Source organism: Meriones unguiculatus (genome assembly GCF_030254825.1).
Source record: "Meriones unguiculatus strain TT.TT164.6M chromosome Y unlocalized genomic scaffold, Bangor_MerUng_6.1 ChrY_unordered_Scaffold_23, whole genome shotgun sequence".
Lineage (NCBI taxonomy): Eukaryota > Metazoa > Chordata > Mammalia > Rodentia > Muridae > Meriones > Meriones unguiculatus.
Genome location: NW_026843709.1, coordinates 34,910,244 through 34,920,913, shown reverse-complemented (window position 1 = coordinate 34,920,913; position 10,670 = coordinate 34,910,244). Strand labels below are relative to the sequence as shown.

The window sequence follows — 10,670 nt, the reverse complement described above, 5'->3', positions numbered from 1 at the left end:
GTCTGCCCTTCCCCTTCCTCCTTACACACAGACATACCCACAAGCCAGCCTGTCTTAGAGAGTCCCTCATTTCCCAGGTGATTATAAATGTGTCAGGCTGCTCTCTGTCACAAAGGACCTTGCTCAAGTGCTTATGATGGGAGCATGGGACAGAGTGTCTGAGGGCACAGCCTATGTCCATGGAACTAATTGCAGATCCAGGGAACAGGCAAGGATTGGTCAATGGTCTCTGCTAAAATTACAGCACAGTGGGGTGCCTGACTTCAGTGCACTTGGTAGAGGCAGGAAGAGGAGGAGTTAAAAGTAATTTTTAGCCACTTAGGGAGATAGGGGCCAGCCTGGGCTACAAGAGACCAGTCTCAAAACAAACAAACAAACAAACAAAAAAGAGCAAAAAGAAAATTCTCTTCACAAAGATAAGAAGAATATATGAGTCTGGCCAGGATTTTCTCCTGTGACTAAGTGAAAGCTGTGTTCACAGGTGTGCCAGTAAGTTGCCAGGACAAACTCACATTAAACAGGACATTCATCTAACAGTAACTCTGACCTATTATCTTGGGTTATGATGGCACTGGCACTAGATGCTATTACCTAGGAGCTCAGTTCTGTTTCCAGCACAAACATCTGCTGGCACAATTGCTACAACTCCCATGATGGTGTGTGGGGCTCCTGGAAACATGGAATCCAGTATGGCAAGAGGTCAAGGTGAGTGGCTGATGGTAGAGAGGAGATGTGAAGGATGAGGATCAGGGGTGGGTTTTAGGAAGAGAGAGGGGAGCCTGCATTGGCTGGTTCCTGGGAAGTTCATACAGTCAATTCATACAGCACAATTAATCAAGCTGTTTCTACAAGTGTATTTTCTCCTTTCTGGGCCTGTACTCTCCAGGACTGGCTCAAAGAACTGCAACAACTGGCCTAGGCTACACAACCTTTGAAAAGAATGTGGCTTGAAATGCCATCCTCAGAATGCAGCTTAAGGGCAGCTGATGGAGGCAATTTTCCTGGAGACAGCACCCAGATCTACACACTGTGGGTCAGCTACTCTACCTGACAGAGTGGGAACTAGGTGTGGTGTTGGATTCCTGTCTGTCAGTCTCTTGTTTGAAGGCTGAGGCAAAAGGAGGTTGAAGGCTGCTCTCAGCTACACAGTGAAACTGTGTCACCAAAACGTCAGGAGCAATGGCTCCACAGTTAGGATGGCTTGCTGTTCTGGCATAGGACCAGTTTTCTGTTCCCAGAACCCACTTCAAATGGCAAACAAGCACCTGCCTCCAGTTTCCTGCCTTGACTTCCCTGATGATGGACTGTGAGCCAAACAAACCTCTCCTCTGAAAGTTACTTTTGGTCATTGTGATTATCACTTCCCAAAGGACCAATGCTCAGCTCACCATGACCCAACAGCTGACCATCACCAGAAATAGAAGGCAAAGCCCTCTGCTCTCTCACAAACATCCATTCCACAGGAGTCAAGATAGCCACCATCTTTGCAAATGACCACATGACTACAGCCAGAGCCATAGGAGAAAAGCAGGTGACTTACCGAAAGCAGGGCCCAGTCCTGCTGGTCCCCAGGGGTCAAAGCTGGTGTCTCTTGATTTATCCGACCATTATTATCACTGGTCAGCCTGTGAGTTGATGGTGATGGTGATAGTCTGGTGGAGGTGATGATGGAGCTGGGTCTGAAAAGCTGCATTATGCTTTCTGAGTCTGAGCTCTCAGCCTTACCACGTTGATAGGGCCTGCGCAGCTCAGGCAGTGCTGTGGGCAGACAGCAGTGCTAGCTGCCTGACCCCAGATGAGCCCCACCTGGCCCAGAAGCCCCTCCTAATTCTCCTGTGTGGGCTTGTTAGAGTGATTGTTGATTTACTACCTCTGGGATGGTGAGGTGCAAAAAGTCAGGCAGACAGCTTTGTCCGTTTGTCCTTATCACTCAGGGTCCCAGGTGTTCAGGATCAGGAACAGCCTCCTACAGAAACTCCCTCTGCTAACAGGGCAATGTTGAAATTTGATTGGATGACCCTGACACCAACCAATGCCCCTCACCCCGTAGGATTTCATTTCAAGGTTCTCTATCTGGACTTAGACTTATTTGAGTACCTTAGATAGGCAGGTATGGTCAACTTCCTGCTTCAAATATGTCACCATATTGTTCATGAAAGTACTGAGGTTTTTCGCTTGTTTGTGTTGGTGGAGGGAGAGGGCACCGCCAAACAAGCGAACCAGAGAAGTGTTACATTCAACACATCCAGACAGCAGACAGTTGTCTCCAGTTGTCCTGGATTCCGTTATCACCCATTGAGCTTTCTGGGACTTCAAGCCAGCCCTCCCCGCCGGCTGTCACTCCCCACCTGGTCGCTCCTACACCAGTCCACTTGGAGGTCTTCCGCCCTGGGAAACCACCCCTCTCCCCGCAGTCCCCCAAAGTGTTTCCAGTCGGCCCAGGCGGCAAACAGGATCCACCTGTCTTCTCCTCAACTTTGAGTCCCCTGCCCCGCCTCCTGGTTCCGCAGGCCGGGAGGTTTCGAGGTCCCCTAGACGGTTTTTCTAACCCTAGGCACTGGGACGCTTTCAGGACCCTCCCCCACAACGCCCTCCCTCCATCACTTCACTGGTCTCCTGGACTGGAGCTGAACCACGCTGTCCAGAGTAATGGTTTTGCACCCTCTCCTCCGCCCTCTCCCCGAGCGGTTTCTTATCTCCCCTTTCCTCCTCTTGACAATTTTGTAAAGCGCCTTCCCCCGCACCGCGAGCTCCCATAAAAACTGTTTTGTGGCTCTCTCCTCCATGGGTGCCCCAAAGGGACGTTTTCGGCAACTCCCCTCCCCCTCAGGATACCCCGGAACTGTTTCAAGGCCCTCCCTCCCAATAAGGCTGTTTTTAGGGTTTCTTCCTCTGAGGAGGGACGGTTTCGTCTCTCCCCCCACCCCCATCCCCGCAGGGACAGTTTGACGGGACTCCTTCCTCCACACATTGGGTGGTAGCCTTTCCGCTGCTCCTCGATCAAGGCAGGACCTGAGGAATGGGACGTCTGCGAGGGAGGACAGCTGCTCAAGAATTATTCATGGTCAGGGTTTCAGCCCTCCCTACCCCCCAACCCTCGACCCTGCACGCGGGGCATCCTGGAATGGGGAGAGCTATGGAAGAAGGATGATTGTGACCTTGCATGGGGGAAGGGGGAGTGAGCTAAGGCAGGGAAATGAAGGTCGAGTGAGTGAGTGAGTGAGTGAGTGAGTGAATGAGTGAGTGCTGGCCTGGAGAGAAAGCTATGGCTGGTGAAGTACGGTGAGTGCCCAGCCTTTGGGGGAGAGCTAACAGGAAAATCTCAGAAAAGATGGAGGGCGTGGGTGGTGGGACACCCTGTCAAGGCAGACGTTTATGCTGCCCTAGAATGAGTTTGGGAAAATTGAGATGCTCCAGCCAGACTTTTAACTGATGGAACTGGTGCTGTGGACTCAGACACAGCCTGCATCCCAACCATCCCTTTCAAATAAGAGAATTTCAACCCTGTTGGTTGTTAGGCCCAACAAGAGCCTACATATAAGAAGATATGAAGAGAACTCAGGAAACTAATCATCCATCGATGCAAAAACGCAAGAGACTCATTCTTCTTGACCATTGCAAAGGGGTCACCCCTGCTGGTCAGCTAGGAGTGGTCCAGGAGACAAAGACCTTGGGTTTTTAAAAGACACAAGGCAGGAATCTCCTGGGGCTGACTTCTTGGCAAGTTAGGGTTGGATGAAGTGTCTAACTTTTAAAATAATTGGTCAGTTCTGGTCACCCTTAGGTCCAGTCAGCCCTGTCGTAAATATCTGATCTTCAAGTCAGTTTGGAATTTCCTGCCATCCACAGTTAAATGTGGGAGGGTGATTAACTCATCCCATGTCTGTTCTGAGGAGTGGGGGTGACAGGCTTTGGATCAAAGGTCAGGAGAAGGATTGGGGCCATTTGGCCCAGTTTCCAAACAAAGCCCATCTCACTGGTGCCAGCTGGTGATTTTTTCTCCATTTAGTAGAGATCTCTGCTTGTTCTCTTCCTTATCTCTGCCCTCACAGATGGCTAATGTCAGGAACTTTTACATTCCTCGGTTCTCTGGAGAAGCAGTAAGAGGCTTTAATTAACATGGGCCTAAAACTTGCAAATATAAGTTATAAGGCAATTAAAAGAAACATAGGTTACAAAGTTAGTCTGATTCTTTCATTGGTAAGTGAATTTTCATCATTCTCTCGCCCTTATGAGTAAGGGATTATTTTCAGTTGCACAGATGTTTACTCAGCCTTGCCATGCACCCTCGGAGAGTTTAGAACCAATCAGCAAGCACCCTGGTCTAGCTGTGCAGCCACTGTTTTAAACCAAACAGTGTTGCTTTAAAATAGAGAACCCACTCCATGTGTTAGCCCCTCCCCTACTCCTGCAAAACTCCAAGCTGAGGGCTCAAATACTGGCTCTCAAAATATCTCTGACCTATAAGGCCCTACTTTCCAGCTTTTAAAACTCTTTTCATCCTTATTTATGTACGCTCTGTTCCTTTAAAAAAAGGTATTTAAAAATACTGTAAATTTTTATCTAATGATTTAAATAATTTGCTCATTGGGTTTACATTTATAACACTTCCTTACTCATAACTATCTGTTTATTTTATACATTTTAAACTAAAAGCAACAAGTCTCACTTAAAATGGCTATGGAGCTTTAAATTTAAAGTAATATTTTGCAACATACTATACGTATGACTCAATCCTGGTTCAAAGTAATTTTTATATGAAGCTAAAACTTCAAGGTCTATTCAAATTAAACTAATTTAAGATGTACGTCTAACAGCTTATGCCTTTATCAATTTCTGAATTAATGTATAAATCCTGTTTAAACCACCACAACCTGCCTGTGATCCAGATTCAACATTAGGCTTTTTGGCTAATAGCTTTGGTTTTAAAATTTTGAATGTAATTTTAAAATTACTTTATACTGTACTACCATATTGTTGGTTTTAAAACTCTTAATCCAGGGGCTACTACATACAGCTTTTTACCAGTTCTCTAAATTAAGATCTATTAATTTTAGAGGCATTTATCTATCACTGTTAAAACTTGGTTATTGTGCTATATCTTCACTATTGAAGGGTTTAAGTATACTTGGTGTTAGTATTTAGGCTGTCTAGCAACCTATAATGTCATCATTTGTACCCACCACGTAGCCACATTTGGCAGGCATGATTAAGTTTCTCCTTAAAATGATCAGCCCACTACTTTATTGCTCTCTTTGCCCTCTTACCTTCTTGCCCTCTACTCTTTCTCTGTTAGGGCACCCCTTCCCTTCCTCCTATCATGTCTCTCTGTCTTCCCTCTCTCTCTCTCTTCATCTAATAAACCTCTTTCACAAAAAATCTGTTGAACACATCATCATTCCAGTGGTTCTAATATTGGTGTGTTTGGCAGGGAAGGACTCTCCTAGTAGCACTTGGTCTGGTGATGCCAAGACCACTTTAATTCAACCATGGTGCCTGCAACAGATTTTTTTTCTGTTCTACCTATTACTAAGCACCACTCAACCACCTCTGCCTTAAAACCTACACTTTTTCTCAACTGTCCTGCCCTTACTTTGAACACCTGTCCCTCAGCTCAAGACTCAGCATCCTGTCACATGCTCTGAGCACCAAGCACTGGGGACATGGCAGACACCCTGCACTAAAATAGACTTGGGAAAACTAAAATACTCATGAAGTGTGTCTGCCACTTCAGACACAGGTCCAGACTGCTTCTAAATTCTTGCTCTTAGGTAAGCAATTGTTGGGGACACTGCCCACAACACAGATGGCTTTAAATTGCACCTATGCCTCAGGCCCCATTTAAGATTCAAGATTTAAGATTCAAGATTTTAAATCTCCCTTGGAATTCCTTCTGTAGAGGCTTGCAGTTGTGCAGATATCCAATAAGCTGTGCCCATGCAGAGAGTTTCAAATCAGGCCAGAACAGCTTTATTTTTTCCCACAGAGGAATCATTTTACACCACATGTGGATTGTTTCAGGACACTCTCCACCCTCAACTCATCCCTCAACTCCCCCCACCTCCCACCCCCCTTCCACTCCCACTCCCACCCCCCACCCCCCCACTGAAGGATCCATGGGATTGGGGCTGAACAGCATTCTCATTGTGTGTGTGTGTCTATGAAGAGATCAGAGAAAACTTGTACGGGTAGGTTTTCTCCACACATAAGGCTTCCAGCTTTTCAGGTTTGACATCAACATTTTGATTTCTGAACCATTTCACTGCTCTTCTGTTGTCACATTGTCTGGCAGATTCCTTGCTCTGTGGTGACCACCACAAACACAAGGGCTTTGTCAACAAGAGCACCTGCATAGAAACCCAAGTTTTGCTTAAAGATCTGGGCACCTTTTTTTCTAATCTACCACATAACAAAGGCTATAGGTTCCTAAATTATAAGCCACACTAGCCAGATTTACCCTTGTAGTATTTTTGTATTATCCAATTATTTTTGTATTTTCTTTTGTCTTGTTTTTTGTTTGAGACACGGTTTCTCTGTGTAGCCCTGGCTGTCCTAGAACTCATTCTGTAGAACAGACTGGCCTCAAACCCAGAAAGATCCTCCATTCTGCCTCCTGAGTGCTGGAATTAAAGTTATATACTGTCATGCCTGGCAGTTTTGCTATTTTAAAAAACTTGAGAAAAGGAAAACAAAGAAAAAAATGTTGTAAAAAATGAAAATCACATTGAATTTAGATTTCCATATCTATAAGGAAAGCCTGACACAGTTAAACTGTACAAATCCTCAGTGGTGTGGTTTCACACCAGAAAAACACCTGAACCCCATCTGTGGCCATAACTGTACAGGTGCATCCAACTATACCATGCCTGCTACATGCAGGTGAAGAGTGTGAACACAGCCCAATAGAAACTCCTAACTCACTTTTATCACTGAATTTTTTGTATGTTTTCCTTGTAGCTCAATTGCATGGTTCTAGAACATGAATTATGTGGAGGACATTATGTTTCCACGAATGGGCTGCAAAGCTTGGTTGAAGTGGTCAAGCAAGCAAGTACTCCCAATCCACGAAAGGCCATGGAGGATCATGGTGGGTCTGAGGTGAGCCTGGCTCCTCTCCTACTCAGGTAAGGGTCTTTGTCATTACTTTCAGGCTCACCAGATAATTCAAGAGAATCTTACCTTTCCTGTATTCCTAACCTGCTTGGCAAGCGGCTAACACCTCTCATCCCAGCACTGAGGAGGCTGAGACAGGAGGATCATCATGGCTTCAGTGGCAGCCTGTAATGTACTATATAGTACATTATATATATAATATATATAATTATGTACATTATATATAATGTACATCTTTATTAAAATTTCTCACTTGGCAAAATCAGGTCCTAACCCAATCCCTGAGAATTGCCATTTCCTGCCTAAGGCACAGGGAACGTAAATTGAGATAGTGACTTCTAGGGCAGGGGGCTATTAGCTTCACACAGATGGTACCCAAAGAAGGAAAGTAGAATCTTCTTGGCAGGAGATTCTACAAGATATCAGGGAAGAGAATTGTGGGACACTTTCACTTGCTATTTTGGCTGTGGAATGATACAGGATATTGGGGGCTACAGATATGATTCAGTGGGGAAACATTTGCCTAGCATCATATTAAAGCCCTGGGCTCTATTTCCAGTCAGCCTCTTTCCTGATTGTCCAATGGTTGTGATTCAGTGCTCTCTATCCCACTAATACAGAAATGCATATGGACACACACATGCACAAGCACACACTCATGCTTACACATACACACTTAAAAACACACAGACTAGCGGTGAGCGCGACCCCACCAGCCTGCCCAGCGCAGCCGCAGAGGCTGAGCTAGCGCTGCAGGAATGCGAGGACTGCGCGCCTTGCTGAGTGGGGGAAGCCCGGGGAGCGCCCACTGGCGGTACGAGGCGCAGCGGGAACTAGCGCTCAGATCCCGGGGGCGCGGCAGGCAGAGGTTGAAGGCGCGGTGCAGCGGAAGGCAGAAGAACAACGTTCTGGGTTGATCAGAGCTAGATTAAAAGGAGCTGCTGTGTCCAAAGCCCAAGTGATCACTTTCTTAGATGCTCACACACAGGGTGGCTGGAGCCTCTCTTAGCCCGTATTAAACATGACAGGTGTGTCCTATCATTGATCTGATCAACGATGATACTTTCGAGTACATGGCAGGCTCTGACATGACCTATGGTGGATTCAGCTGGAAGCTCAATTTCCGTTGTTATCCTGTTCCCCAGAGAGAAATGGACAGAAGGAAAGGTGACCGGATTCTTCCTGTCAAAACACCTACAATGGTTGGAGGCCTTTTTTGAATAGACAGAGATTACTTTCAGAAAATTGGAACATAGGATGCTGGAATGGATATTTGGGGAGGAGAAAACCTAGAAATTTCTTTTTGGATTTGGCAGTGTGGAGGAACTTTGTAAATTGTGACATGCTCACATATTGGCCAAGTGTTTCAGAAAGCTACACCTTACACATTTCCAGGAGGGACAGGGCAGATTATCAATAAGAATAACAGACGCCTTGCAGAAGTATGGATGGATGAATTCAAGAATTTCTTCTATGTAATTTCTCCAGGTGTTACAAAGGTAGATTATGGAGATATATCATCAAGACTTAGTCTGAGACATAAACTACAATGCAAACTTTTTTCTTGGTACCTGGAAAATATTTACCCTGATTCTCAAATTCCATGTCACTATTTCTCATTGGGAGAGATACAAAAGTGGAAACAAATCAATGTCTAGATAATATGGCTAGAAAACAGAATGAAAAGGTTGGAATTTTCGATTGTCATGGTATGGGAGGTAATCAGGTTTTCTCTTATGCTGCCAACAAATATTTTAGAACAGATGATCTTTGTTTGGATGTCTCCAAACTTAACATGCTCAAATGCCACCATCTAAAAGGCAACCAGCTCTGGGAGTACAACCAGTGAAATTAACCCTGAAGCATGTTAATAGTAATCAGTGCCTGGATAAAGCTATGGAAGAGGACAGCCAGGTGCCCAGCATTAGAGACTGCACTGGAAGCAGGTCCTAGCAGTGGCTTCTTTGAAATGTCACCCTTCCAGAAATAGAAATATTCTGAGACCAAATTACAACAACCAAAAAGAAAGATTTGACTGGGCTACTTCAGCATACATTTCTGCCACATTCTTAAGTAGCAAAAAAGGAAAATTTCTTCTGTGGAATATAAAGTTTATCAGCCATTAAAACTCCTCTAGCTTTTTACTTGTTGTGAGCCAGCCTTCCTGTCCCAGGACATGAGACTACAAAGTAGTAAGACTGTGCACACTGATGTTTACAAGACTCTTCATCAAAAAGAGTGGTGAATAGCCGTCAGATTCCAAAACAGGCACAGGAGTGCTCTCTAGATAAATGCACCTTCCACAGTTTGTGTGCACATCAGCCATTTCTGCTGGATGTGCCTCATGAAGAAGAGATTTCCTGATTAGAATCAGTAGCTGGAATATTAAATACTGATAGAAAATTAAATGGAAAATAACTGAAACCAGGTTCAGAATCATGAAAACATTTTTACAACAACAAAAATTATGTCAAACAGGGTTTAAAGGAAATCAAAGCAGAGTTATGAGAAGTATAATTTGTTATAGTATAATATCAGATTTCTATATAGATTTTATGCCCCAGTGGGGAAATTGTTTCCAGTGACATTCGTTTTATTTTTATCTGTGATAGTCAAATGCATTTGAAAAAATTAACTAAAATGTTCAATCCCCATCCTGAAAGGCAAAGAGGATGGACATCAGAAAAAGAAGAAAATAGGAAACAACCTAGGAACCTGCCACAGAGGGCCTCTGCCATGCAGACTGTGAAAGCAGATGCTGAGGCTGATGGCCAACTGACAGGCAGAGTGAATGCAATTTTATGTAAGAAGTGGGAAATAGTAAGAGCTGGAGAGGACAGGAACTCCACAAGGAGAGAAACAGAACAAGAAAATTTGAACACAGGGAACTTCCCAGAGACTCATACTCCAACCAAGGACTATTCATGGAGATAACCTAGAACCCTGACAATGCAGCCACTTCTGATGAGAATTGATAGACTAAGATCAGAAAAGAAAGGAGGACCTCCCCTATCAGTGGACTTAAGGAGGGGCATGCATGCAGAAAGGGGGGGGGGAGGGTGGGACCGAAAAGGGAGGAAGGAGGGGCTAATGGGGGGATACAAAATGAATAAAGTGTAATTAATAAAAAAAATTCTGTTTAACTTCTAAATCTAAAAAAAAAAAAAAAAAAAAAAAGAAGAAAAGAAAAGAAATGCTCAACCTCATTAGCCATCAGGGAAATGCAAATCAAAACAATCCTGAGATTTCACCTTACACCCATAGGAATGGCCAAGATGAAAAACTCAAGTGACAACACATGCTGGAGAGGTTGTGGAGAAAGGGGAACCCTCCTCCATTGCTGGTGGGAATGTAAACTATGTAAACTGGTACAACCACTTTGGAAGTCAATCTGGCACTTTCTCAGACAATTAGGACTAGTGCTTCCTCAAGACCCAGCTATACCACTGCTAGGTATATACCCAAAGTTTGCTCAAGTACACAACAAGGACATTTGCTCAACTATGTTTATAGCAGCTTTATTTGTAATAGTCAGAACCTGGAAACAACCCAGATGT

The 10,670-nt window shown here is 44.6% G+C and overlaps 1 pseudogene; it reads left to right on the top strand.

The window, feature by feature from the left end:
* Positions 1 to 653: 653 nt before the first annotated feature.
* Positions 654 to 9,274, top strand: LOC110542849 (polypeptide N-acetylgalactosaminyltransferase 1-like; annotated as a pseudogene).
* Positions 9,275 to 10,670: the final 1,396 nt, after the last annotated feature.